The sequence below is a fragment of the Amphiprion ocellaris genome, chromosome 3 (genome assembly GCF_022539595.1).
Source record: "Amphiprion ocellaris isolate individual 3 ecotype Okinawa chromosome 3, ASM2253959v1, whole genome shotgun sequence".
Classification (NCBI taxonomy): domain Eukaryota; kingdom Metazoa; phylum Chordata; class Actinopteri; family Pomacentridae; genus Amphiprion; species Amphiprion ocellaris.
This window is the reverse complement of record NC_072768.1, coordinates 40,432,808-40,457,340: the sequence shown is the minus strand read 5'-3', so window position 1 is coordinate 40,457,340 and position 24,533 is coordinate 40,432,808. Positions and strand designations below refer to the sequence as shown.

General features: G+C 35.5%; 1 protein-coding gene and 1 long non-coding RNA gene across 8 annotated transcripts in view; one reads left to right on the top strand and one right to left on the bottom strand.

Moving 5' to 3' along the window:
- The first annotated feature begins 2,359 nt into the window (after positions 1–2,359).
- LOC129348563 (uncharacterized) lies at positions 2,360–14,887 on the top strand. Of its 2 annotated transcripts, none has more exons than XR_008601157.1 (3): positions 2,360–2,594; positions 8,643–8,791; positions 14,749–14,887. It is a non-coding gene; the product is annotated as an uncharacterized LOC129348563 (long non-coding RNA). The 2 variants fall into 2 exon arrangements; XR_008601156.1 differs by lacking the exon at positions 2,360–2,594 and adding an exon at positions 7,221–7,497.
- Positions 14,888–22,140: 7,253 nt separating this feature from the next.
- The window catches only part of LOC111569309 (BTB/POZ domain-containing protein 10-like), a 41,245-nt gene continuing 38,852 nt past the window's right edge, over positions 22,141–24,533 (bottom strand). For 3 of the 6 annotated variants that reach the window (XM_023271349.3, XM_035948676.2, XM_035948677.2), the window contains one exon: positions 22,141–24,393. The gene's annotated coding sequence lies outside the window, so the exon portion shown is untranslated. The remainder of the gene's footprint in view (positions 24,394–24,533) is intronic. The other 3 variants (XM_055009043.1, XM_055009044.1, XM_055009042.1) reach the window with 3 other exon arrangements.

Here is a 24,533-nt window from a genome sequence, read left to right as displayed (position 1 = left end):
TCGTGGATCCATCCGTGTTTATCCTCTACACCTGGTCTGTTCCCTCAGCCAATCAGAGCTCCTGCTGCTTCTCTCAGCCAATCAGAGAGGCCCGCTGGTATTTCATCACGTCGTCAAGGAAGATTAGTGACGTGGAAATGTTGACGCACGTCCACGAACTTCTACAGAACTCAGGTCAGTAGAAACAGCAGCACAGCCTGTACACTGTTAAAAAAAAACTTTATCACCAGTTTAAAGAATAATTTACTGTTAATTTACAGAGTTTACTAGTTTTATAAAATTAAAAATAATAACCAGTAAAATCACAGAAAAAAAAGGTCCTCATACAAATTGGTTAACATCTTTAAACAAAAAGACCAAAACTGGAAATAATGTCGACTTTAAAACTTTGTATTGTTTATAAACAAATTTGTTTATTTAAACTGTAAAAATTCAGTTTTACTTTATTGACATAAGCAAAAATATTATTTTTTAGATATATATTCAGTTATGTATATTAACAGTTAAAAACTTAACATAAAATAACAGAACAAACTTTTAATTTATATGTTGGCTGGAAAAAAAATAATCTAAAAAATCAGGCCAAGACTGTTAACGTCCAAATCAAATCAATGTGTTTTTACAAATAGTAATTTGTTTTATTACAGGGTTTAACTGTGAAATTTTACTTGTTACTGAACTTAAATCACCCCAAAAATATAATAATAATAATAAACATATTTTAAGTATTTGACAAAAAATTATGCATTTTTTGATTATTAAGGATAATTATTTTACATATTTTTCTCGTTTTGTTAAATTACAAATAATAACCAGAGAAATCACAATTTAAAAAAAAACATTAATTTACATGTTTCCTGCATAAATTTAAATGTATTTTTTAAATGGTAGGTTATTCTTTTATAATGATTGTAAATTTACAGTTTTTGCTGTAATTTAAAATAAATACTGATAAACAAAAGGCGTTAACACGTTAAAAAATCGTAATAAGAGCAACCTCAAAACTTCCAAGCAGAACAAATATTAAATCATTAAATTAGGATATTGTGATTATTAACAAATAGGGACTTTAATGATTAGCTATTAACTACCATAAATATCTTAACAGATTAAAAATAAATTAACAAATAAAACTGAAAAAGAAGTATGTCAGATAACGTAGATCAGCTGTAGTTCCTGGTTGTTCCACCAGATGGCGCCTCAATGAGATTAAATAATGCAGTTTGTTGTTTTGGATAGTTTATCTCTAAATGGGCACCAAGACAAAGACCTGTGAGGTGATTAATGACCTCCAACCAGAGCTCATGTTTATATATATATATATATACATATATATATATACATATATATATATATATATATATATATATATATATATATATATATATATATGTATATATATATATATGTATATATATATATATATATGTATATGTATATATATATGTATATGTATATATATATGTATATGTATATATATATGTATATGTATATGTATATATATATGTATATGTATATGTATATATATATGTATATGTATATATATATATATATGTATATATATATATATATATGTATATATATATATATATATATGTATATATATATATATATATGTATCACGTGACGTGTTTTGATCGTTTTATTGATTTTTGGTATTTTTCTGGTATCCTTAGTGCCAGACTTTCACCTTTTTTGTTGTTTTACAGTGTACATGTAAACATAGAGCTCAGAAAGAACTCGTAGCTGCTGGAAGTCGATTATTAGAATATACAAACTGTGAGAGTTCATTCAAAGTTAGATTTCTGTGACCTGAGAAATTGATTGGTGACATGAAAGTTCTTCCTTGAGCGCCCTCTGTCGAACATTGGAGCCAGGAGTTCTTTTCCTTCTAGACCAGCATCATCTTCGAGAACCTTCCAGCCCTTCTGATAGGATCAGGTTTCCATAGCAACAACCAGCTACATGTCCATCCAGGGCTGATCTACGTCGTCTAATGATGGTTAACCAGCATGGATGTGGACCGTAGAGCAACTTGTTGGTGAGGTGTGATTTCCAGGAGATGTTTAGTCCCGTCCCTAACATTCTGGTCTAACTCGGTCCCGTCAGTTCTTTCTGAGAGAGTCTTCATTGGTAACCAGGAGTCGGATCCATATAGCCAGATGGATTCTACTGATGCCTTAGATCCTCTCATTCTGGTGCCGTTTTGGTCCTCAAGCTTTACCCGTGTTTGTTTCTACATCATGTGTTGGTGGAGCCTCCAGGATCCAGGAGATCATCAACCTTTTCCATTTCAGACCCGTCTAGTGCTGAATGTCTCCTCAGATGTTGGGTTCAGGTGCACAAACTTCGTCTTTCCAGGGTTCAGGAAGAGTCCAGTCTGTCTTGTTTCACGCTCTACCTGATGGAGAAGGTCTTCTGGGAGGAATACTTCAGGGTGTCTTCAGACCATCGGAGGGAGCGATCTAAGCAGATGGAGAGGAAAGGTTCTAGAGGGTCTCTTTGAAGCTCTCTGGTGTCCGTGGAGAAGAGATCTGAGCTGCCTTCAGGAGTTGTGACCAGAAAAGTCTCAAAGCACCGAAGAACTCGATCAGGTTTGTTCTGGAGCCTCTGGAGAAACATTTTGATATTTAAGAGCAAAAACTAGAATAAAATCCATCAGTTTGTCTTTAACCCTCATATCGTCCTGTGGGTCAAAATTGACCCGTTTTAAAGTTTGAAAATGTGGAAAAAATATATTTTCACAGTGAAACTTCTGATGTCCACATTTTCAACATTTTTGGGAAATCTTTGAACATTTTTTGGTGGAAAAAAAGAAATGTTAAAAATGTTTAAGAACATTCACAAAAAAATCAACCAAAATCCAGCGAATTTCACTGAATTTTGGTTGATTTTTATGTGAATGTTCTTAAAGAAAATATTAGAAGTTTTACTGATATATATGGAATCACTTTAGATATTTTTTTAGAATTCTTTTGGAAGATTTTTACTCATTTTTGAAAATATTTACAAGAATTTTCTTGCCAAATTTGGGGAATTTTTTTAAAATAAAACTTTTAAGGGAAACATCAAGGAATTATTGGAATTTTCCTTCTGAAGGTTTTGCAAATTTTCTGAAATTTGGGGAATTTTGTTGCTGAATTTTGGGATTTTTTTCAGACAAGGGAACAATATTTTTTGGTTCCCGTAAATGAGGACAACAGGAGGGTTAAAGTTTGATTAATAGCATTTTTAAAAATACTGTGAAGGAACAAAACCTGCAGCTGTGGAGAGGAAATGTTCAAATCAGAGACATAAAAATGTCCTTTAATCATTAGTATTTATTAATTCATATCTAAACCGCCACTCAGGTTATTAGGACTTTAAATAGTCAATCTTTGATGATTTATAACTACAAACGTGGACAAAATAGTTGGTACCCCTCAGTTAATGAAAGAAAAACCCACAATGGTCACAGAAATAATTTGAATCTGACAAAAGTAATAATAAATAAAAATTCTAAATTCTATGAAAATTAACCAATGAAAATCAGACATTGCTTTTCAACTGTGGTTCAACAGAATTATTTTAAAAAATAAACTCATGAAACAGGCCTGGACAAAAATGATGGTACCCTTAATTTAATATTTTGTTGCACAACCTTTTGAGGCAATCACTGCAATCCAACCATTTGTGTAACTGTCAGTGAGACTTCTGCACCTCTCAGCAGGTATTCTGGTCCACTCCTCATCAGCAGACTGCTCCAGTTGTCTCAGGTTTGAAGGTTCCTTCTCCAGACACCATGTTTCAGCTCCTTCCACAGATGTTCAATAGGATTTAGATCAGGGCTCATAGAGGCCACTTCAGAATAGTCCAATGTTTTCCTCTTAGCCATTCTTGGCTGTTTTTAGTTGTGTGTTTTGGATCATTATCCTGTTGCAAGACCCATGACCTGCGACTGAGACCAAGCTTTCTGACACTGGGCAGCACATTTCTGTCTAGAATACCTTGATAGTCATGAGATTTCATTGTACCTGCACAGATTCCAGACACCCTGTACCAGATGCAGCAAAGCAGTCCCAGAACATAACAGAACCTCCTCCATGTTCCACAGTAGGGACAGTGTTCTTTTCTTCATACGCTTCATTTTTGCGTCTGTGAACATCGAGCTGATGTGCCTGAAAGTTCCAGTTTTGTCTCATCTGTCCATAGGACATTCTCCCAGAAACTTTGTGGCTTGTCAACATGCAGTTTGGTAAATTCCAGTCTGGCTTTTTTATGATTTGTTTTCAACAATGGTGTCCTCCTTGGTCGTCTCCCATGAAGTCCACTTTGTCTCAAACAATGATGGATGGTGTGATCTGACACTGATGTACCTTGACCTGGGAGTTCACCTTTAATGTCTTTAGAGGTTGTTCTGGGCTCTTTTGTTTCCATTCCTATTATCTGTCTCTTCCATTTGTCATCAGTTTTCCTCCTGCAGCCACATCCAGGGAGGTTGGCTACAGTCCCATGGATCTTAAATTTCTGAATAATATGTACAACTGTAGTCACAGGAACATCAAGCTGCTTGGAGATGGTCTTCTAGCCTTTACCTTTAACATGCTTGTCTATAATTTTCTTTCTAATCTCCTGAACAACTCTCTCCTTGGCTTCCTCTGGTCCATGTTTAGTGTGGTACACACCATGTCACCAAACAGCACAGTGACTACTGTAACCCTATAAATAGGCCGACTGACTGATTACAAGTTTGTAGACACCTGTGATGCTAATTAGAGGACACACCTTGATTGAACATGTCTCTATGGTCACATTATTTTCAGTCTTTTCTAGGAGTACCATCATTTTTGTCCAGGCATGTTTCATGAGTTTATTTTTTTAAAATAATTCTGTTGACCCACGGTTCAAAAATAATGTCTCATTTTCATTGGTTAATTTTCCTAGAATTTTTATTTATTATTACTTTTGTCAGATTCAAGTTATTTCTGTGACCATTGTGAGTTTTTCTTTCATTAACCGAGGGGGACCAACTATTTTGTCCACATGTAAATATTCTGAACTGGATCCCACTGAATGCTTCCTCTGTGGTGTTTTTAAACTTTTTTAGACCAAAAAGGTTCTCATTCATGTCGACAGAAAAGCAGTTCAGACGACGAGACTTTCGCTAATTAATTCTAGAAACAGATTAATTTCTGTCTGCCTGCTGTAAATAACAATAATTCCTGAAATAATGAATGCGTGGGTTCAGAGAATTAAATTAAAGCTGGTGTGAGCATTCAGCGCCTCCTGGTGGCAGGAAGAGGAATTAATTCTGAACCTTTAACGGTCTGAATTGATTAAACGTAAATATAACGTCTCAGTTATTAAGATTATGAGGTGGTTTACAAAGATTTCATCACCTTTTAAATCGGCAGCCGTTTTTATGGATCAAAATCTGAGACAAAGCAGTTTAGCACTGAGATTTTCTTTCTTCATGTTCAATCTCTGGTCGTCATAGAAACCAAATAAGTCAGAGTTTAACCGACACTGAAGCTGAGTCAGAACCGTGACTCAAAACTATTTATTCATATAAAAATTCTGCAGATTTTAGTTTTTGCTAAAATTTAAGCTTTTATTTCATGATCCTAAATTTTTAAAAAAAAATAAATAAAAAGCTGGACTTTTAGTGGCATAGGTGTCTGTAAATAAAAATAATAGTAAAATATATAAAATAAATATAGTAATAAAATAATTTATATAAATGAAAGAGAAATTTTAAAATATATTCAAATATATATATAAATACACTAGAATATATAAAATAAATACAATAAAATAATATAAAATATAACAAAATTATAATAAAAGGAGTGAGGGGGGAGAATCATAATATATAATAATTAAATGTAACATATAAGATTAATATAATAAAATAGTATATAAATACATTCTAAATAATAAAAAGAACAATAGAATATTACTTATAAAATAAATATAATAAAGTAATATCTATAATAAAATAAATATAATAAAGTAATATCTATAATAAAATAAATCATATAATAAATATAATACATATAAACAACATATAAATTATAAAATATAAAACTAGAAAAATAATAAAAATATAAAATATATGAACTAACATTATTACTAAAATAATATATATTTTATTTATATTTAATTTATATATATGAGAACTATAATAAAGTAATATCTATAATAAAATATAAATCATAAAATAAATATAACAAAATATAATGAAATAAATATAGTAAAACAAAATATATAAATTAAATATAAATTATGAAATATAAATAAAATAGAATAGAATATAATATATAAACTAAAATTATTAATAAAATAATATATATGATTTAAATATAAATAATAAAATATAACATCTAAAGATATAAGGAAAAGCTAATATTAAAATTGTATAGATATAAATAAAGCAATCTAGAAATTAATACAATAAAATCTATATAAACAAAATATAAGTAATAAAATATAATAATAAATATAAATCTGTAAAAAAAAAAAAAAAAACTCCAAAGCTCAAAGCTTTTTCGTGAAAGATCTGCAGAAACTCCTAAATATTTGTAAATCACAAATGATACTTATACTATATTTATATTTAGCTCTATAATCTGGATAAAAGTGTAAATAATAAAGATAAAAGTAACGGCTGATATGTCTGCTGCATTTTCATAAACTCATGTTTTTCTGACTAAAATTCTAAACTAAATCACAGTTTGTGGAAGAACTGATTTTAAAGTTAAAAAAACAACTTTGAATATTAACATTAAGATGCGTCAGTGTTTTTTATTGCGTACATTTACCAGAATAATTTAATTATCAGGGCTTTGACTGGGTCCGTGTATATTTTGGCAATTGGATTTTCCGTTCTGAAACGGGTATTGAAAAACAAAAAAGTGGTTATTTGATTTTCTTTTTAAAATACAAAAATTAAAATTGAAATACAAGGCATTCTTCATTTTCATGATCAAAAAGGGATGTACGAAATTTTAAAAAAATGCTTTGATTGTCATTTTATATTTAGAATAACCAAAAAATAAAATCAGTAAGAGACAGAAACGAAAAAAGGTCTGTTTTTTTCATTTTCTGAGACCGGAAGTGGTCATCAGCAAGTGTGGAGCCAAACAGAGTACGGTGCATAGACTGGATATAATTTTTTTTCATTAGTTTTCATGGTCAAAATGAGAGATCAGGTGGCTGATCTTAAAATAAATCAATATTGATTTTTTTTATAGAGCGTTAAAGTTTTGAGAAGCCAGGGGGCGGGACTACTTGATTGACAGTCTGGTCTGGAATGATTGACAGGTCCTATGGAGGAAGCAGCAGAGACTCTGCTCTCCTCGTTTGGATTAATTCTGATATAGTAACTGTTGGTTTATTTATCGGTGCAGCAGCAGAACATTTTCCACAGACAGTTTTCCTGCCCGTTGGCTTGTTTTAACCAGTTTTCTACCTTCGGCTGATTCTACCAGCAGACACTGAAAGGACTCTGATAGTTCAGTAAGTTAATGTTTATTTTCATATCGGTGCCGCTTTTAATGCACTTTATATGCAGCTTTAGTGTCAGATGTAATGTGTACCATGCAGTCAAGATGTTGGTGGAGTTTATTTCTGTGTTGACCAGAGAAGAGAGTTACCATAGTAAATATTAGCTTTAATGTTAGCCATGCTAACCGAGCTAGCTGCTCAGTTGTAGCCTGATTAAAGCTAACGTAGCATTAAGCTAATGTAGCATTAAGCTAACGATGTTTGTGTTTTTTCCTGTCAGCAGCTGAAGTGTGTTGTGTTCCTGTAATGTGGTTCATTAAGTTCATAAAACTGTGGCTGGTTGACGTTAATGTAATGTTCAGGAAACTTAAATGTGATCAAAACAGTAAAGTTAATGTTCTAGTTGTCAGTAATTAGCTTTAATTTGACACTAAAACAGACTCTGAGAGTTTTAAATGACATCAGTTTCATGAATTTGTTGAAAATTGTCTCATTTGTTGTTGTGATGTTGCTGCTGATTGATTAAAACCAGATGATCAGTGTTGAAGACACGTTTAGTTCTAGTATCAGAAGTACAAGAAGGAAAATGGAAGTTTAGTTCTGCGACGTCAAAGATTTCAGGAATAAAATAACTAAATGAGTCTTTATGCCTCAAACTTTATTTTACAATAATGAAATAATCACAGATAATAAAAATATAAATAGCAGAGAAAACCTGAGAGAATAATTTCCTGAAAAGTCTGTGAAGGAAAAGCAGCTTTTTATCCTGAAAGATCAGAATCAGCTCCAACATCTGCATCTGACAGCATCAAGTCAACCAGAAAGAAAAGAAAGAAGAAAATGACTTCTTTCTGATCACATCTGTTCTGCTGCTCACAGGCTGCTGCTGCTCACATTCTTCACATTTATAGTCCACTTTTAAAAGTTCAGCAGACAGGTGCTCTGCTTTGGAGTGTGACGATGTCATCAGTGATGTGGAGAGTGAAGTTTCCGTTTCACCCACAGCGTGCTTTAGGGCAGCTGGGTCTGACTTGATGTTTGAAATACTGACCCACAGCTCAGATTTAACTGTCTGTAGTTCTGTTTTGATGGATGTTAAACTTTCACTCAAAGCTACCAGGAGCTGGGTCTTTAAAATAACCACCGTCTCGTTACAGAGTGAAAGTAGCAGTTCCTCCTGAAGGTCAGAGATTGCAGCATCTGAGGGCCTCTTCAAAAGAAGACGTAGTTGATGAAGGCGTTCTGGAGCAGGACCAGAAAAACCACGACCAAGCAGCCTTGAGATCTTAGACAGCGTCTCCCTCAGGTGGGTGTCAACGGTGTTCAGGGTCAGGTCTGTGGTAATCCTGTCAAAAAACAAAACAGAAAAAAATCTAGATTATAAATCAACATGTAACCAAAGCACTCTGTGTATAACGCCATAGTATAGGATGTAGTTCAGAAAATGTCAAAGTATAGTAGACTTTTCAAGAATAACATAGTATGGCCTGTAGTTCATAGTATAGCATGTAAGCAAATAAACCCCCCATGGATTATTATGTGGTTCAAAAAGAGCAAAATGATGGGATGTTGCCTAAAATACTAACGCCTGCCGAATGTAATTATTTCACAGTACAACAGTTTAACAGAAGAACAGACATGGTATCCAAAAAGGCACTATCCATCATACACTTTAATAGTCAGAGTCTAAAATGCAAATTAGGAATAATTAAAGAGCTCCTTTGTGATCTCAAGCAAACTTTTAAAGTAATTGCTATATCAGAAACCTGGCTAACGAAAATTCATGTTAACAAAGTACATATCGAAGGCTACAACATGTTTTACATAAACCGAACTAGTAAAAAAGGAGGGGGTGTCGCCCTATACGTTGATATAAATCTAAAATATAAAGTTGTTGAGCAGAAAACTGTAACTGTGACTTACTTGATTGCATGCGCTTACTGTAGAGATTATTAATGACGTAGGTAAAAACATATTGATTAGTTGTGTATACAGACGGCCTGGGCCTGGTGTTGACTTGTTTACAGATAGGATCATTGAAATGTTTGGGGATGTCAACAAACAATTAATTTTGTGTGGTGATTTCAACATCGATCTGGGAAACAGTGTAGCAACAAATGACTTTAAGAAGTATATGGAAATTGCAGGTCTATGTGCCATGATAACCAAACCAACTAGGATCACTACTCATAGTGCTACTGTCATTGACAATATATATACAAATATACATGGCAAAATAATTAGTGGGATCTTTATGACAGATGTGAGTGATCATCTCTCTGTATTTATAATTTATGAAAAATTATGTTTTAATACTGTGCAAGAGGAAACTCCAGTTATTATAAGGGATAAATCTAGTCAGGCTCTAGAGGCCTTCAGAGAAGATTTGAAAAGACAAAACTGGGATCAAGTATATACAAGTGATCTAAATAATGCCTACAATACTTTTATGACAACTTTTATTGATCTATATGATAAAAACTGCAAAATAACCAAAATTCATCCTCGTGGAGAAAAAAATACTCTTAACAACCCATGGATGACAAATGGGTTGAAAAATGCTTGGAGGAAAAAAAATATCTTTATAGATTGTTTCTCAAATTGAGAACAAAAATGCAGAGGTGAGGTACAAAAAATATAAAAATAAACTTGTATCAATCATAAGAAGACAAAGAAAGGATTACTACACCAAGCTATTAGATAAAAATAAAAATAGCACAAAAACACATGGGGTGTAATAAACACAGTCTTGCAAAACGGCAAGGTCAAATCAAATATACCAAACTATTTTACAAAGAACAATGTAGATATTTATGGAAAAGAAGAAATTGTAAATGAATTTAATAATTACTTTGTGAATATTGGTCCGAGTTTATCACAAAATATCCCATATGTAAACTTTGATGGCGGAATTATACAAGATAATGTAAATAGTATTTTTCTTGAGAGCGTGCAAGTGAGTGAAATTTTGACCATCATTCATAAATTTGCAAATAAAAAATCAAATGATTATACAGATATGAATATGACATTGATAAAGCAAATTATAGATGTTGTTATTGAGCCTTTCACATATATTTTTCATTTTCTTTCACTTCAGGAATATTTCCAGATCGTATGAAAATAGCCAAAGTTACTCCACTTTTCAAAAAAGGGAATAAGAATGATTTCTTGAACTACAGACCCATATCACTACTTCCACAGTTCTCTAAAATTGTTTGCGATCAGATTGAATAAATTTATTGACAAATATAAAATTTTAAGAAACAGCCAATATGGATTTCGCTCTAATCTCTCAACTTCTACAGCAATTATGGAACTGGCTGAGGAAATTACTAATGCTATGGACAAAAAACATTACTTGGTTAGCGTCTTTGTAGGCCTACAAAAAGCATTTGATACCCTAGACCAGGGTTCCCCAATTAGTTTTCCCCAGGGGCCAAATAATTTCAAATGTGCCAAGACAAGGGCCAAAACATACACTTTGTTTTTTGTGCAAGTTGACGTTATTGCTATTATTTGTAGTAGTAGTAGCAGCAGTAGTAATAATTTAGACGTCTACCTCTCAAACCTAGAGGCTCGCAAAAAAAAAGAAATTGTACTGTAAACAAATTAAGTCCAAAACCAACCATTTATTTACCTAAATGCCCATTTATCAGACTCACATTCCCACCAACACACTGAAATATGTTAACTTTAAAGATCTCAAACCAAATGCATTTACATGTATACGGTCCATGCTCATACAAAGCTTAAACAACGGCACTAACATGACAGCAGAGCATCCTGAGGCAGAGGTTACTGTCAGATTTTCAACAGATTTTCAAGGTCTGACATATCATTGAATGCTATTGTACTGTAATTATATTGTTTAACAGTGTACATCTGCAAAACGTCCAAACAGCTTTCCACAGACACATCACATTACTACAACATATTCATCTCATGAAGTACCAAGTTAGATTAGATGACACCAGAACCAGCAAACAGAACAACAAAGGCAACTATTTCATTATTTACACACAAACACAGATTTTAAGATGTTTCTGGTACTTTTAAAATGTGGCTAAATGCAACAATAACACATTAGTTACATTTGTATGTAACTAATGTGTACATTATCAGATCATATCAGCATATAAATACCAAATAATATTAGCTTTTTTGGGGGGGCAAAAATTCCATGAAAATATTTAAAGCAAAATGTAATCATAAGTGTTATTGTTGCATTATGGACAACAATAAATGCTCACTGACCAATCAGTGAGAGAAGTGACAGCACTGGGAGGAGGCAATGCTTCTGATATCAGGCCTGTACTCTGTTGTGACAATCCTGAGGCACTGGTCAAGATGAGCATTGGACAGTCTGTTTCTGTCCTGGTTTTTGATTGAGTTCATTGAGGAGAATGATGACTCACATATGTATGTGGAGGGGAACATTGTGAGTAGGAGCATTGCAATAGCTCGGGTGTTTCTGAATCGAGCTTGGGGAACCATGTTGATCCAACAGTCATTCACCCCAACATCCCTGTGTTGTGCTTTGAGCACATCAGATGTTCCCATCTCCAAGACCTCCATCTGAAGAACTGCCTCGTCAATGGAAGGCCACAACTTTTTGGCCTCTGCAGTCCACTGACCATCAGCTGAGACAGAGAATGGTTGTCTCAGGAAGAGGAGGATGTCACTTGAGAGTTTGGGGATGCATTCAAAACGTTCATAAAAGTTTTTTGCCAGGCTACTCACAAAATCCTGCATCACTTGATCCTCACCCATGTTGTTCTTCTCACAGTGCTCCCTCAGACGTGGAAAGTGCAACTTTCTCCCCTGAATGTCTTTCTCCAGAAGTTTTACCTTTGAACGGAAAGCTTCAACTGCCTCGTACATGTCCGCAACGTGTGGTTCTTGCCTTGTAGTTGCAGATTAAGGCAATTTAGATGAGACATGATGTCACACAGGAAAAAAACATATCCCATCATGTTATTGTCGATTAAAAACATTTTAAATTCCTGGGCTTTTTGGCTTTGCAGGGTAGATAAGAAGGACGCCAGTTCATCACACGGCCTTTGCTCAGCCAGCGGACATCGTTATGCAGCAAGACATCCTTGTGTTCCGCTGACATTTCATCCAGCATCGCTCTGAAAAGGCCATGTTGCAAACTGGAACTTTCACGAACCAAATTAACCAGTCTTGTAACAGTATCCATCGTCTCTTTCATCTTCCCACACAGTTTAGCGCATAGCACTGATTTGTGAATGATACAGTGAAATGCCAGGAGTGCCGGATTAACGGCGGAAAGCCTGCTTACCAAGCCCTTGTGTTGTCCCACCATCGACGGAGCCCCGTCGGTGACAATGGAGACGATTTTGCCAACATACAAGCCATTCTTCACAAAGAATTGAGTCAGTTCGGTAAAGATGATTTCCCCTGTTGTGCGCCCAGTCAGAGGAAGAAGACACAGCAACTCTTCCCGAATCGTCTCTCCATCAAAAAATCTTGCAAAAACAGAAAGCTGTTCCATATCAGTGCGGTCACAGGACGAGTCTGTGGCTAGTGAAATAGCTTCAGCTTTCTTCAAATCGGTGAGTAGGTGGGAAAAACAGTCCGCGGCTAAAACTTCCACTCTTCGTGTAGCCGTATTAGCCGACAATGGCACCTGCTTTAGTAGTTCTACAACAGTCTTCTTTTGTTTTTCATCATGACGTAAAACTTCGCTAACCATAGCAACTGCACAGGATTTCATTAACTCACCATCAGCAAATGGCTTCTTAGCTTTAGCCAGGTTCCAGGATACCTGCAATGATGCAGCTGTGGCGCTCTCTTGTGCCGATGTTGATTTAGAGATCGTCGATACGGTGTGCTTGTATGATGTTATCATATTTGCTATCTTTTGCTTGCGCTGATCGGATTCTGGAGGATAGTTGGCATTGAAACTGGCAGCATGCATAGTGTTGAAGTGCCACTTCAGATTATCTGTTTTGCAGACAGCCACAGTTTGCGTGCAAATCAAGCATGTCGGCTTAGACTTAGCATGATCTGGTACAATAAAACAAAAACGATCAGTCCAGTCAGATTTAAACTGACGGTTTTCAAAGTCCACTTTACGCTTCTTCGTGTTAGCCATGCTCTTGGGTTTGGACAGATGTGCCTGGTACCACCACTATTAGCGTTCAAGATAGACGGATTCACTGCAGGACTGAAAAGAGCGTGCAGGAGATCTTACGTTCACGCGCGTTCAACAGGGTGAGGTTGGAGGTCAGGGGTACAGTGTGGGATGAGATCAAAATGAAAAAGCGCAGCGCATTTATTTTCCACATTAGGACAGGTGTGTTAGTGCGTTTGGGTTGGTACGGGCCAGACATTTGTATACTGCGGGCCGGATGTGGCCCGCGGGCCGCCAATTGGGGTTCGCTGGTATACTATGTCAAAAAAAAAATTGGATTTTTCAGCATGTTGTAAAAATGTGCCATATGATGAAATAATGTAAAGGAGGCCATTAAAAACACTCCAGAAAGGTTTTCTTTGAAAAAAAAATCACCATGAATTTTGGCGCAAAAAAAACACCATAGTATACTATGTCAAAAAAAAAAGCGATTTTTCAACATGTTGTAAAAACGTGCCAAATGATGAAATAATGTAAAGGAGGCCATGAAAAACTCTATGGTAAGGTTTACTTTGAAAAAAAATCATCATGAATTTTGGCGCAAAAAAACGCCATAGTATACTTTTTTTAAACTTTTTTTCGACATACTATGTCGAAAAAAAATGGGATTTTTCCAACATGTTGCAAAAACGTGCCATCATACTATAGCATGTCACTCTAAAAACGTCATAGTTTAGCATGTCGCTCTAAAAACGTCATAGTTTAGCATGTAGCTCTAAAATCGTCATAGAAAAGCCTTCAGTCCACAAAACGTTGTTTTGTCCCGGCTGTCTGAAGGAGGTGAGGAGCAACACAAAAACAGTCCAAACGCTGGTTTCCAGAGGGTTAGACGAGTATTTATTTGAAAGAGGAAGTTTAGAACAACACAACATGTGAGGGGTTAAAAGCAAATGGGTGTTAGTAAAATAAAAATAAATAAACAGAACTAAAAGTGAACTTCATGTTGACATTGATGGGCATTCCAACCAGGAACAAAGTAAAAGGTAATCAATAGGAAAAAAACTCTTCCTGTTCACCTCTTAAAACCCAAAAACACACCTCAGTAGCAGCCTAAACTAAAACTACCAATGGGTTCCCTGTTTTCCTTTCTGAATAATTCAAAGGTCCCTCTCTATCTCCCCACACATCCACCAACCACTGGAACACATCTCCAAAGTTCTGCTGGACCAGCTCAGCTTCCCCTCAGAAGAAGTGCTGCCACCTGCCAGATGAAGGAGCCTTTTGAGAGGCAGCTGGCATCGTGATTGGACTGTACTTTGGTCTGTTCCAATCCAGCTTCAGCTTCCAGAGACGGCAGGTGGGACGAGTCAACGGAGGCCTGGTGGACGAAGACATGCAGCTGAGTACAATCCAGAAAACAACAGAGGAGGAGGAAACAAACGTAGTAGTATAGTAGAAAATATACATCGTAGATTGTACAAATAACAAGTCAAAGGAAAGAGACATACACTGTAGAATTGTAGTAATTGTGGGCTGATTGATTTACTGATTATTGGTATTTGATTTTTTACTGGTAATAAATACATTTACTTTGGCTCTGAACCTTTATCTACCTGTGGTCGCTCTGTCTTCTGGAGTGATTTGATTGGTTAGACGTCACCAATAAAACTCCTTTAGCTTAACATCTGTAAACAAAACAAAAACGTATCAACAAAGTTTTCTGTTAGAGTTTGTGTTCTTCTAAGTTTAACTCCAAGATTTTAAATACTTTCATTTACTGCAAATGAATATCTACTCCAAATGTCTCACTAATAATCATTATCAGCCTTAAAAACCCACAAAACACCCCTCTATACTGGACAACACTTAGTACAGTCCGGTTCCCCCTTCTATAAATCTGCTTGGAATCTTCCACTTCCTGTTTGTCAAAGTGGCCTTCTACCTGGACAGGTTTTGTTGGAGCTCATGCAACAAACATTTTGGGTAACTGCACTTTAATATGGATGGATGACACTGAATTAGAGTCTGTTTTAATGAGACTGAGTTAAGATGTGTAGCTCTGTCATTAAATAGGAAATTATTTCTCAGAATTCACAGAGAAAAGTCTGAAATGTTTGCTAGGTTAGCGTCCCACATGTTCTTTGGCTCAGCTAAAGCTAACTCTCTCCAACTTCTGGATCTCTTGAGTTGCTTGTTGTTAAAATATCTTGCTAGAGGTGCTGAAGCTCAGAAAGTCTGAGATGTTTGTTCAAAATAAGCTCATTCTCAAGTCTGATCTGAACTGTCCTCTTTTGTTTGAACTTTCCCTAAACTTAGGAGTTAATGACAGAGCAGCACATCCAGACTCAGTCTCATTTATGTAGAGATTAAACTTCAGTGTCATTCATTGATGTTAAAGTGCAGTTTTTCAAATGTTTGTTGCACATGCTCCCGACCAAACCAGTCCAGGTGGAAGACGATGTGAAGAGAAAGCTCCAGAGGATGAATATAACACATTTACGTTGGAAATAAATGTCCTTTAATTAGACATTGTCATGCAAAAGTTGGATTTCCCTTTAATGATGTTCAAATCTTTGTTGAGTGTTTTGTTGATGTTGGTTTCTAAATGTTTTCTGACACTCGACCCCAAAGATTAAAACCTTTTACGGCTCACAAGCTGCAACAATTCACACATTATCAACTATCTTTCTGACTAAACTAAGATCAAAAAGTGACAAACTGCCTGATTCCTGCATCATGAATCATGAATCTGTTTGGTGTTTATGACAGTAAACTGAATATATTTGGGTTTGACATTTTATAAACCAAAACAAGAAATGAATTAGTGGAGAAAACAATCAACAGATTAATGGACAAAGAAAATGTGTTTTCCAACATATATGGCTGAATTACTCCAACATTACAAGATACACACAATTTTAATTCAATTTTATTTATATAACGCCAATTACAGGTCAAATTGTCTCAAGACGCTTTATTTTTATATTTTTTTGTCATATTTAAAATATGACAAAGTAAGAAATTTAAAGCTCTTGACTAATCCAATTTATTATTTGTTTTTTAAGAGACTAATGGACAATTAAAATAACTTTCTCCACTAAAACTAATAAACATGAGGTCAAATAGAAGGAACAGTTTTAAATACTGCAGTCCCACGATGACAAGAATAAAATTTGTCAACAAAAACTAAATCTGCTGGTGGATTCCATTAAAGTCCTAATAAATGATAATAAAGTGTGATGCTAAAGGTTTGTGGTGCTAAAAATCTCCAAGTAAAGATATCAAGTTGAATATCTGGATGGAGGTTGATAAAAGTTGACCTTCCTTCATTTCTCTGGAGCGACTCCATGGATTTTATGGATGGTGGTTAAAGACCTGCTCTTCTAGTCGTCTTCCTTCTAGTCACTGTAAAAAGTCAGTCCATCCTGGCCGACTTCAACACCTCTTCATGACAACTTGTTCTGCCTCCGACCTGGTGGAAACTCCAGAAACTGGGGAAAACCTGTGGAGACTCGAAGAACTGGTGGAGACTCGAAGAACTCGTGGGGCGGGGGAAGGTGTGGTGGGTCGTGGGGGAGGTGGGGGAGTAGAGGGGGGAGGCCGCCACCCACCTCCCCGCCTACTCTCCGCCCTGACTCCACCCAGACTCCGCCTTAGCTCCACCCATGCGGTCACTTCAGGAACTACGATGTCAAAGGGACGACGAATTTATTTCTTTGTATCTGATCTGTAGCTCAGTGAGTTAAGGATTTGCCTATGGAGCTGCAGGTCGCTGGTTCAAGACCAGACACTTCTTAAATTTTCTCAAAATCCTGACAAAGACAAAGAAACAAAACTGCCAGTGGCGGGTCTTGAACCTGCGACCTTCCACTTGGTAGTCTTCTTCTTATCCCCCTGAGCTATTTGCTCAGATACTAAATTTTCTTTTTTTTGCGCATTTATCATCTATTTTTTGTCGTTTTCGAGTTTTTTTTTAACTCGAGTCTCGACTCGACCGTTTTTCTCAGGAGGTTGGACTTCAGCCTTTGTGCTGGAGGGTGGAACCCTCAGTTCCAAGACTTTCCAAAGCCTCCACACCTCCCGAGTCCTCAGGACCTGAGCTTTCACACAGTCTGAGGGCTGAAATTTTCTAAGTCCCACAGTAGTTCTCTGTTAGATTGAACTTTCAGACAGTCCAAGGACTGATATCTTCTAAGTTCCTGAGTAGTTCTCTGTTAGACTGAACCTTCACACAGTCTGAGGGCTGAAATTTTCTAGGTCCCACAGTACTTCTCTGATAGTTTGAACCTTCAGACAGTCTGAGGACTGAAATCCTAAAAGTTTCTCAGTACTTCTCTATTAGTTTGAACTTTCTGGTTAACAGAAGCCTTAAAACTTGTGACCATGAGTCTTGATTTCACATTTAGAACATCCATCTGAGTTCTTCTCAGACCTTCACCTGTGGGTTTTTTAGAAATCCTCAACAAACTTTGATTCTCTTCACTGAACAGTAAAGTTTGTGGAGATCAGAAGGTAACATTAGTTTGATCAATGCCTTCAACTACTAGTAGACTTTATCTTGAAAGCAGTTTTCTGAAATGAGTTCTTAGTAAATCTGTCCACAATCAAACCAAGAACATAGAAAAAGGAAATGTTTGAAGAACAACTTGATGTTTTCATTTCAGACTAGAAAATGCTTAAAGTCCTTTATCTGTTTTTGCTCTTTTTGATCGTTTTATTGTCTCTTCTGTTTAATTTGATCTTCTAAAGTCTAACTGGTGTCTTTTCAAATGTTTTGTCTTTAGTTTGATTCTTCTTAAATGTTTAGTTTTGCTCTTTTCTCTCCTTTTATTCTTTTCTAATGTCTGATTTGATTTAGAAATGTTTTGTCTTTTTAATGTTTAATTGTTTTTTTTTTTCAAATGTTTTATCGGCTTGTTTGAAAAAAATTCCTTTTCTTTCCCAATGTTTAATTTTTTGATTAAATCTTAAAGGTTTTTCTTTTTAAATGTTTTAACACCTTTTAATGTTTAATTTTCTTTTTAAATGCTTCATTGTATTTTCTGTTTAATTCCTATTTAAAGTTTTATTGTCTTTAAGATTTAATTTTCTAATTAAACATTTAACTGTTTAATTAAATCTTTTGGCTTTTTAAAGGTTCAATAATCTAATTAAATGTTTTATATTTTTTTTAAATGTTTAATATTCTTTTTAATTGTATTTTTAAAATGTTTAATTATCTAAAATATTTCATCTTTAATGTTTAATATTTGTTTGAAAAATATTGCTTAATTTCATAATTACATGTTTTGTATCTTCTGTTTAATTATCTAATTAAATATTTTGTCTGTTTAATATAATTTGATTGTATTTAATGTTTAATTTTCTTTTGAAAAGTTTTATTGTATTAAATGTTTTTTCCTTTTATTTAATTGCTTTTTTAAAATGTAGTTTATTTCTTTAATTTTTTTTTCGGTCAAGATTTTAACCCCAACCTTAAAAATGAAACAAATCCTTAAATCACAATGAAAATACTTCTGTTGTCACAATCATGAGTTAGTCAATTATTCAGTTTATCAATTCAACTTTATTTGTTTAGCACCTTTCACACAGACGACAAAACTAAACAAGCAAAGAGAAAAACTGCTAAAACTATGATTAAAACTCAAAAACATATTTTAAAATAAATATTTAACATGGTAATAAAATATGTTGTGTCCAGGGGATGGAGGGAGTTTATTGAAGTCTTCTTGGGCTCACATGGGAAATCATATAAAATGTAAACTTGATATTCAGTCTATGGAAACTGCAGAGTGACAGAAGAACCAACAAGATCTCCTGTTTTCTCCTTTAATGAGTCGACTCTTCTTGTGCTTTCAGACCAAAGAACTACAGACTCTTCACAACCTGCTCAAACTCTTGGTACAGGACCTCACCACACGGGTCAAGAAGGTTTCTGTCTCATTTCTACTCTGAAGCTCACCTTCTCCTGCTCAAACTGCTGACAAATGTTTCTGCTGCTCTAAAGTCTGGTCTCCAGAACTTCCTAAAAACTCTCAAAGTCTCTTCTGCTGCAGGTTGCTTTGTAGAACTGTTCCAGAAAACCTCACTAAACCACATGGAGGGGCCTCAAGATAGTCGTCCAAATGAAACCATACAAAAACCAAACGAGCACAACCCAAACACTAAAGTCTCCTGCAGCCTACCAGAGAACCTCTGAGAACAGAGAATCAGGACAGGAACTCTTACCTTCTGGACAACCAACGTTGGTTCATAAACAAGAATACAGAATGTGTCTGACCAAAAACCTCTAAAGACTCACTACAGCCAAGATAAAGACACAACTCAGCTGCATCAAATCCACTAATCACTGCACACATTAGCACCATGTGCTAACTGTGGCTGAAGAACCACATTTACCAAGACAACTATCCAGTACAAAGCCCTAAAACACACCAAGAAACACATTAAAGATGATTTTACTGCTGGAAGCTGCAAGCCAACGCCTAAAGAACAAACTAAAGCAATGGAACCAAACCCGGTTCACTGGTGAAGAGAAACAGAGGAAATGTTTGTCTGCAGCTAAATAAAGCAGGAAGACACTGAGCTGCTCAGGTGTTCCTGATAACACCAAGCAGCCACCTGGACAGCCAATAGGAACACAGCTTACTGGAAGTCCAGAGGGCTGGCTTAGTGAAGTAAATTTAGTTTAAAGTTGAAGCAGAAAGTTAACAAAGAAAGTTGAAAACCACCTTCTGATCCCTGAAATGTCTGAGTTTTCACACAAAGAACACCTGAACATGTCAAACTGGTTTCATAGTAGAACCATCATTGTAAAAACGTCATAGTATGGTGTGTTGCTCAAAAAACATTAGGACCCGGCTGTCTAGGGTCACCGAGGAGCAACACAAAAACAGGACAAACGCTGGTTTCCAGGGGGTTAGGAGGCTATTTATTTGAAAGAGGAAGTTTACAACAACACAACATGTGAGCAGAAAAATCACAAAGTCTGTCTTTAGTTCAGCTGAAAATATTAGTTTTTGTCTTTTTTATTGACCAAACTTTTCAGGAAGTAGATGAAGAATAATTAAAGCTCTCATGTAGAAGTCCAACTTATTTTGGATCCTTGTGGAGAGTTTAATCTTAGAGTTTATAAAGCTGTTGAGTTTTTAGAGTCACATGGATTGTTTTGACATTTAATAACCGAGTCCTGAAATAAAATTACAGTTGTGGATTTCTGTCATTTAGTCTGGACTAAACAAATAACAGCAGCATAAATCTCAAATGTCATTATGAGGAGTCTGGATTGAGGTTTCTCACTTGATAATGATGAAAACATGAAATTCAGGTTGGTTTAAAGGAATATTCCACCTTAAATCTTTGAATGTTGACCTAAAAGGTTGGTTTCAGGAAGTATTCCACCTACAAGGTCCTCAAACATCCACCTTAAAGGAACATTCCACCAAAAATCCTTGGACATGCACCTAAAATGTTGCTTTAACTGAGTATTCCATCCAAAATCCTCAAAGAGACCTGAGGGGCTGGTTAAAAGGAATATTCCACCTAAAATCCTCCAATGTAAACCTAAAAGGTGAGTTTAATGGTATATTCCACCTAAAATCCACTACTGTAGACCTTGGAGGTTGGTCTGATGGTATATTCCACCCAACATCCTTGAACATAAACTTAAAAAGTTCATTCAAAGGAATATTCCACCTAAAATCCTTCAATGTAGACCAAAAAATCTTGGTGTAAAGGAATATTCCACCTTAAATGTAGACCTAAAGGATGGTTTGGAGTAATATTCTACTCTAAAATCTTCCAATGTAGACCTAAAAGGTTGATCTGATGGTATATTCTACCCAACATCCTGGAACATTTACCTAAAAGGTTGGTTTAATGGTATATTCCCAGAAGAACCCTTGAACATTGGGCTTAATGGTATATTCCACCCAAAATACTTGTACATATAACAAGAAGTCAGTGTAAAGGAAATGTAGACCTAAAAGGATTGTTTAAAGGAATATTTAAAGGATTACTTTCATTATTTAATAATCTGTTATCAGTCAGAACCCTGGCAAACTTATTTTCTTCAGTTTTTTTAGTGGAAGTCACAAATAAAGGAGCTCTTGGTTTTTCCCGGCGTTACTGAGTCCAAAGCTGCTGTTTCAACACAGAACGTTCACATGCATCCACAAACCTCTCAGCACTCAAACACCCACAGACAGGAGGCCGGCTGGACCGAGGCTCGGCAGTGTCCTCAGACCCACGAGTCGGGGAGTCGCTGAACTTGTTGGTCCGGTTTGAAGGCCTCCGTGTGGTCCAGTAGAAGTCCACGTAGTCGGTGTTGGCTTTGAACCGCAGCGACTGGCCACCATCAGGTGGACCAGCTCGTCCTCGTAGGGCTCCTCCTGTAGCCTTGAGGGAACCACAGGAACATTCAGTAGCTGTTGGAGTTCTTCCTGTCAGGCTCGTGGTAGAACAGCTCTGAAGAATCTTGTACTTGTCTTATCTGGAACAATCTAACAGCCTAAACTGTTAACAGCAGTGTAAAGAAGCAAACACTCAGGCAGAGATTAGGACTCAAACTAGATTTATTTTAGAAAACAAATCAGCTTAGAGGCATTTGTTCACACATGTGGCTGAATAGGAGGCCGTCCAATCAGATTGGAGGTCTTCACTCTGTAGGTTGTTTGTTGGGTGAGACTCTTGGACCTCCATCAGCTGACGTGGATGTTTGATGGTCTTCCTCTCTAGTGCCAGATGATTCATCCATGAATTCAGCAGCTACAGACTGAAATGAAGCTCATGCTGCCGTTATTGAATTCCTGTTCCAGATCAAATGTTCAGATCTCACCTTGAATGCAGCCGTCTGCTGTCTGATAGTTTTTCTCATTGTAGTCTTCAATAAAGTCTTTTTCCTCATGTCAGGATGTGGTGAGACTCTTTCTCAGTCTCTGCAGATGTCCCTCATTGTGCATCTCCAGAGAAGAAACAGAAAAACTGGTCACTGCTTCAGCATCAAACGCTCTCCAGCATTGAGAGTGTTTTAGGAATTCATTCATTGTGTTGTGAACTTTGAAGGAGCAGAAACTTTACAGCTGCCAAAGATATGAGCTCCAATTCTGGATGTTTTAGGAAATGAAGTTCATCAAATGAACACCTGATTTTTGCTGATAACTCTCATTAAATTACTGAAGAAATCTAACATAAAAAGCTGTAAACTCTCAGGCAGCTTTTGTTAAAGTTTGTCTATAATTCTATCATCATGTTGTGGAACCAGGACTCTGCAGAAGTTCCTTCAATCAGATACTTGTGTGTTTCTATTTAAGGCCTCAGGTTTGAACATACAGCAGAGGATTAGAAAGGAGTGATTTTAATATTTAAATCAGTCCAGTAAATGTTTGGAGTAAAAATGATTAAAATTTTGATTTAGATAGATTTGTGTCATAAATAATATTGTAGAGTCTCACTTAAATATATCCAAATGAGTTCAGTGTATTTAGATTTTATAGAATATTTGATTTCTTAATCTCAGTACTGTAGGGTCTGAGCCTAAATATTATAATAATGATGTAAATTTAAATAATAAATATTGTAGTGCAGCGTCATAAACTTTAATCAGCTAAACTTACATAATAAATATCACTGCACAATCTTAACCTGAACATTCATATTATTGAGGTAAATTTACATAAATCATGATATTCTAGAGTCTTAACTGGAATATTTCTAACATGAATCTTTTTGTATTGTGCTGATAAACAATAATAACCCGACTTTCAGATAATATTTATTGTCTGTGATTGTGAGACTAAATTCCTCCACATTCTGGAACTTTACATGCTGTAGGAATAAATAAAAATAAAATCTGTTCATTTCCACATTATGCACATTTATTTATTTATTTATTCTTAATATCTCAGACTGAATGGTAGCTGGCAGTAAAAACAAACTCATCTGCTGGACTGAATTTCCCAAAATGGAAACATGGACAGAATTTAACACTCATGTATCCATGGCAACGCTAAAGTTTCTGCTTCTTACCAAAGTTCACAACACAAGTAAAGATTTGAATGTAAAACTTCAGGGATGACTGCTAACCATAAGTATTCTGATCAATACTTCATGCTCAATATCAGGACAGATGTTACAATTCCAGCTGTTGCATTAGACTGCAGTTATTCAGAGAAATTAAAGAGAAATTAAAACATCACATTCCTCATAAAAACTAGATGGGACTTTTATTAAATAAAGTGTTGGTGAATAAACAGCGTAAAAAGTGCAAAGCAGCCCCATTAAATCAGGAGATGTGAGATTTCCACAGCATGGATCACCATCTGCTGTGTTGATTCATAGCTGAATGTCAGAATGAACTGAGCTAGAAAAGCTGCTTTGAGCTGCAACATTACGGTCTGACAATCCAACACCATCACAGTTTTCATCTGGTTGTTTTGCTCCAACATGCTGTGAAGTTCAGTTTTTACCTGAATCAATACAGAGATTCTATTTCCAACCAAGACTGGAATAAGAATTAGAATGTTATGAGGTTATTAATGCAACTAAATCCTTTCAGATGGAAGGATTTACTTCTAAGTTCTAATTCAAGTTTCAGTTGGAGCTCATTGCATTCACAAAGAAAAACAGCGAAACCTTCATAGCAACATTTAATAAACCTAAAGCTTCCCTGTTGGCTCATTGGTGGAGTTTGTTACTGAGCATCTGAACCTTAAATCCAGTGAGACGACCATCTTCAGTCGAGGCCAGTCAGAGAACTTCAAGACCTTCCATCTGCTGGACCAGATGTGGCATCATCTCCCTCTGAACATCTGGATGACAGGAGAAAAGACAGAAATCAAACACAGATCACAGAAATACAATTTATTCACTTTCATCATTTAATAAAAGTAGCATGAACTTTATTAAAACTTGACAACATCAGTAATGAAAGTAAATGTTTTTATCTTGT